At 39.2% G+C, this 6,129-nt stretch overlaps 1 long non-coding RNA gene across 1 annotated transcript; it reads left to right on the top strand.

Moving 5' to 3' along the window:
• Positions 1-1,287: 1,287 nt before the first annotated feature.
• On the top strand, positions 1,288-5,712 carry LOC121973754. The gene is made up of 3 exons (XR_006109746.1): positions 1,288-1,829; positions 1,917-1,982; positions 5,537-5,712. It is a non-coding gene; the product is annotated as an uncharacterized LOC121973754 (long non-coding RNA).
• The last annotated feature ends 417 nt before the right edge of the window (positions 5,713-6,129 follow it).

Genomic DNA, 6,129 nt, shown 5'->3' with positions numbered 1-6,129 from the left:
ATCCCCAGGATCGATTGGCAGATCTATATTGCCGGGAGATCATCAGATTACATGGTGTTCCTTTGACTATCATTTCAGATAGAGACCCCCGGTTCACGTCTCGTTTCTAGCAGAGTTTGTAGCAGGCCTTGGGCACGCAGCTCTGATTTAGTACATCTTTCCATCCGCAGACAGATGGACAGTCAGAGCGGACCATTCAGACTTTAGAGGACCTGCTGAGGTCGTGTGCTATGGATTTCAGAGGCAGTTGGGAGGACCACTTGCCATTGGTAGAGTTCGCCTACAACAACAGCTTTCATTCGGCTATCCAGATGGCACCGTTTAAGGCGTTGTATGGTAGGTCTTGTTGGACACCCACCCTCTGGGATGAGGTTGGAGAGGCCCAGCTGTTGGGACCTCATAGAGCTCAGCAGGAGGCAGAGTTGGTCCGTATTATCAGACGGAGGATGTCAGAGGCGTAGGACCACCAGAAGAGTTATGCTGATCGGAGACACAGACCTTTGGAGTTTTCTATTGGTGATCATGTTTTTCTACGAGTTTCACCCACGAAAGGGGTGAAGAGATTTGGCCTCAGAGGTAAGTTAGCTCCGCGGTACATTGGCCCTTTCGAGATCTTGGAGAGGATTGGAGCGGTAGCTTACCGGCTGGCACTACCACCGTCCCTGGCAGGCGTCCACGATGTATTCCACTTATCTATGCTGAGGAGATACGTACCTGACCTGACGCATGTGCTGACAGATATCTCAGTTCCGGTTCAACCTGACGTCACTTATGAGGAGGTTCGGGTACGGATTTTGGACCGAAAAGAGCGTCAGTTGAGGAACAAGACTATCCAACTGGTTAAAGTCGGATGGCAGCATCATTCGGATGAGGAGGCTACTTGGGAGCTCGAGGATACGATCCGAGCTCGATATCCCCATCTGTTCACTTGAGGTATGTGATTTAAATTACCGTTCAGCATATATACTTTATATCTGTTGTTAGTATTTGCTGATGGTAGATAACAAAATTTGGGGACCAAATTTTAATTAGTGGGAGAGAATGTAAAATATCAAAATTTTAAGAATAATGATAAGGGAATTTTTTAGAATTTTTAGCAATTTTTCAGGAATTTTTCGGAGCTCGTATGGACGAGTTTATGGGGATAAAAATGGGGCCCCGGGAAAGCCTGTTTTGGCTACCCCATTTAAGCGAGGAAAAGTTTGCTTTTTCTTTTATTTTCTTTTATTTCTTTTATTTTCTTTATCTTTTTTCTTTTTCTCCGGTTTCTCTTTGACGCCGTTTCCACCTCTGTGCCGAGCCTTCTCGCACCAAGCTCGCCCGACGCCGGCCCTAACCGCCGCACGAGGTGGTTTTCTCCCCCCCCCCCCTCCGTGTACAAACCCTCGGCCAAGCCTCGTCTCTGCCGACTCTTTCTTTTCCCCCTTCTTCCCTACTCCTCTGCCCGTCGCCCTCGCTGTGGAGACTGCCACAGCCGACGCTCCCCTTTCCCCAAGTGTCGGCGACGATCTGCCATCGCTAACCTACATCGCCAGCGACGCCGAGCACCCCTACACCACGTCGCTGCCGCACGGAGGTGCCGTCGGCATCCCCTGTGCCCTAGCACCAGCAGATGGTCGCTCTCTCTCTGCTGCGATTTGGCAGCACCACTGACACCCGATTTCATCTTCCTCCTCAGCCCTAGGGTCGGCTACTACCTCTTTTGCCCTAGCCGACACCACCACTGATCGCTGGAGGGGGGAAAGGTTATCCGGACTTCAAGGTTTCTGCCGAGCCCTAGCTTGGTCTTCACTGCCGTGCCCTAGGTTTCCCCCTTTCATGTGAGTGAGGTGAGTAGCTTACCTTTGTTGTTTCTTTGTATTTGATCACTGGTTGGATGCAGAAGCAACTCACGGATATGGTTGATTGATTTCTAGGTTTGGTATCAATGGGATTAAGCTGTTGTTGGAGCTGAGGAATCCGATCATTATTCATACACTTAGGTGAGCATGTTTAGTGACTTTTGTTGGGTTCCTATGGAGGATATTCCATGCTGTACAAATTTTGTATAGGGTATTAAGTTATATCTGGGTTGATCTAATTGGAAATCTTCATCGGAACTAGGATTTGAATTGGTTATTAATTAGGATGATACATTGATGGAGGATCCTTAATTTTATTTCGTATCTTGTTCTTGTAGGACTCGTGCAGAATGTGATTTAGTTATGTATAATATATGTAACGGATAAATTACATATGTGATGTAAGATAGTGATTAGGGGATTTGATTTGGCTAACTACACTACAAAAAAATACCCATATAGGAGCGGTTTATTAGGAGCGTTTTAACACCGCCCTTGAAAATCAAACAATAGAAACAGTTTGAACTAAATAGTTTCTAATGCCTTACCTTTTTAGAACGATTTTGTAACCGCTCATGTTGAATAGTTCTAACACCGATTTGAATAAACCGCTACTAAAACCGCTCTTATTGATTCAACTATTAAAAACAATCGTGAAACTACTGATATTGGGTATATTTAGCAACGGTTCTATATTAAACCCTGCTACTAACTATTTCTATTGCTTTAATTTCTAATTATCAAACAATACACTTTTAGCAGTTATTCTGTAAACCACTCTTATCGAAGTTAAAATTGATCAATATTTTTTTATAAAAAAATAATAATTAAAGTGTACAATTTACTTAACGTAATTTTATTTTGTACATCTCAAATTTAAATTTATTTATTTAATATAAATATTTATTAGTCAAACAAATTATTCTTTAAATAACTTATAAAATCTTAATTTTATTTATATCGATTTTCATTCTTTTCTTATTTGTGTTAAAAGAAAATTCTTAATTTTATATATACCAATTTTCTTTCTTTTCTAATATGTATTTTCCTTAAATTTTTTCCATAATATTTTTTCCCTAAACACATAACTTTCATACCCGGCATCACACGTAACCTCCACACCTTCATCTTCCTCTATCTATCTCCAAAATTCTAAATTGCATGTCAAAAATTTTTCCCCTTTTTCTATTCAACTCCGAACCTAAATCTCACGCCAAAAACTTTTCTTCCTCCTCCATTCAACTCCAAAATCCTAAATCTCACTCTGAAAAACCTTTATCTTTCGTTATTCGATTCTATCCATCCTCCAATTCGCACTACTTGAATATAACTTTGATATTTTTTTATAAATATTTTATAATGATATTTTTTAAAAACTATTTATTTTAAAATTAAAAAATAATATTAGATTATTTATGATAAGAATATTATTAAATATTATTATTATTTATATAGAACCATTATTTTTAAAACATATTAACCTTATTATTTTTTTCTCTTAAATTTTTGCTTTTATTAGCCTCTAATAACAAGTAACCTAAATTTTTTCCCTTTCCACTTTTCAGCATCAACTAGAACCAAAGTCCTTTTCATAGATCAACTTAGTCTCATATTCTCATAGGTAATCAAAATCATTTACTGAACCCAACATTGTTGGACTTATTAAGAATAAATATATAGTAAAAAAATTATTAATTAATTATTTAATAATTAACTAGCATATAAAATTATCTATCAGTAAGCGATTATAAATTAATAAATAAATGAATAAATATGTCTCTTAATCTTCTCCTAATTACTAAAAATAACAATATCACAAAAGAAACTATTGACTAGTTATTAAATAATTAACTAATACATAAAAATATTAATAACTCTAGTTTAGTTGGTTAGGATATTTGGTTCTAATTTACTAGGAGACCTAGGTTCGAATCCTAGTAATAACTAATTTCTTTTCCAACTTTAAAAGGAAATAAAAATAAAAATAGGATAAAAATAAAAATAGGGTCAATGAGCACTTGACCCATTGACCCGGTTAAGAGCCCGAGGTCGGCGAGTCTACCTGTAGGATTAGAGCTCCTATAATCATGACATTTATGCATTTTGAAATCACTCCTATATCCATAGTGTGTAAGAGCGGTCTAAAATCATTCTAACACTTAAAGAGTTTTAGAGTAGTTTGAACCGCTACTGAATATATAGCTATAAAAGTGGTTTGAAATCGTTGTTATATGTATAACGTGTAAGATAGATTTCAAACCATACCTACAAAGTATAATAGGGGCAGTTTTTTAATATTTACCAACAGTTACGAAAATCGCTTTGATAGGATATAGGGACGGTGATAAGAGGAGCGGTTTTTAAACCGTTGGTAAAGGTGTAGGAGTGGTTGAAAGTCGCTCTTAAAAGTAAAAAAAAACGCCCCTATACGGGTGTTTTTTTTGTAGTGCTAATTTATACGTGATTAGCTAAATCTGTATATTGTGACACAGGACTTTGACGCGAGACGGGTATCTCGACGTCGTGTTTGGACAAGATTGGACTTGTCGATTGGAGGCGGGTACTTTGACTTATGTCTTTTGATATGCATAATAATGTGTTTAACATATAGCAATGATTGTATTTTCCATTTGTTTCGGTTGATCACTACATGATATGTTACATGTTTACTTGTTTACTTATTATGCACTGCATGTTATTATTTACCTGATCATACAGGCTTTAGAGGTAGTGACACAATCATATTATACATTATGTTCAGGACCTAGGGTTTATTTGATACCCTATCTGATCGGTGTATCTTCCATTTGATACATTGTCCTGTGGTACATACTTTGTATTTATTTATATGGTTATTGTTATGTTGTTCATGATATTGCCATGTTTAGTGTCATGCATCATTTTGCATGATTGCATGCTGTGCGATTGTCTGCTCCATTATTGTCGAGCACATCGCCAGTTACATGTATCTGTACACACCACCACTCATGGGTTAGTGGTATATCAGACAGGTGTGTGGTAGTTCTGCTGTTTAGCTCCGTTGGTCTGGTGACTCAACGTGGTAGTTTGGCTCCGTTGGTTTAGTGTAGCAGCGTGGTAGACGGCAGGCAGTTGGACTTTGTTTGGCTCCGTTGGTCCGCTCATGGGTAGTGTGATGCAGCGTGGTAGCCGGTAGAGATTCCTCCCCGTCATCGTGTACCGGGAGATGAGAGCATTGCGCTCCCCCATTTATGATTTCGGGTAGGAGTATGTGTATACTCCGACAGCATCCCGTCCACTCGGTCACTCATCAGGGGCAGTGATGTCAGAGTGCACGGTTGTCACAGCCCTTACCCACTCGGTTTCACCATTGTGTGTGAGATGGCTGACTGGCGTCAAGGGTGACCATGACATTTGCATCATATGCATGATGCATTTATTGCTTGTGTTTGCTGCATTTACTTGCTGCATTTATATGGATGCATATGATTGACATGCATACAGGATTATGACACTCTCGGTCTGACGACCCTGTTGTACTTGTACCTTGGTCCTGGTCAGTATAGTTTTCTCCTGTTTTGTTTCAGTTGCATTTATCCTTCTTGTATCAGGAGACTGTACGCATGATTAGTGCTACCTGTTATCTTCTTTATTATGCATATCAGTTGATACCCGCTGAGTGTTGGACTCACACCCTCCTCTGTTGTTATTTTCAGGTTGATGCTGTCCAGAGAGTTCCAGTTGCTAGTCCCCATGCAATCCACGAGGATGGTTATTTGTCTTTTGGTGTTCTTTTCTAGACTATGTTTGGACTTGTTCCATTTTGGATACTTTGGATCTTGTATGGATTGTTTTACTTGTGGATGACTTTTATTTGGATTTGTTTTTACTACATGCCTGCCTAGAGGGCAGAAGAGGTAAGTTCGTTGTGATTTGTGTTTTATGAGTGTAGTGGAGTAGGACATCGGTTTTGAACTTTATGGGTGTAGTTGAGTAGGGTGGATTTTGAGTCTTCTTATCATTTCTATTTAACTGCGTGGTTGTGTCAGCCAGAGGCTGAAATTGATATAAACTGCGTGGATATCTGTGTTATTGTTTGTTTATTATTGTTATTATTCTAACCGCATGTGGCTGAGGTATATGGTGATGTAGAAAGTTTCAGATTATGCGCTATACAGGGGAGATGCTACCGAAATTTCTTCAGACAGTGACTCCCCCGGGGCGTGACAACTTTTACCTTGACGTTACTCCACATCAGCCTAGTACTCTTTGAACTTATCAAAGCACTTAGACTTGTGGCGCATCAAGT

Source organism: Zingiber officinale, chromosome 4A (assembly GCF_018446385.1).
Source record: "Zingiber officinale cultivar Zhangliang chromosome 4A, Zo_v1.1, whole genome shotgun sequence".
Lineage (NCBI taxonomy): Eukaryota > Viridiplantae > Streptophyta > Magnoliopsida > Zingiberales > Zingiberaceae > Zingiber > Zingiber officinale.
This window is presented reverse-complemented; position numbering and strand designations above follow the sequence as displayed.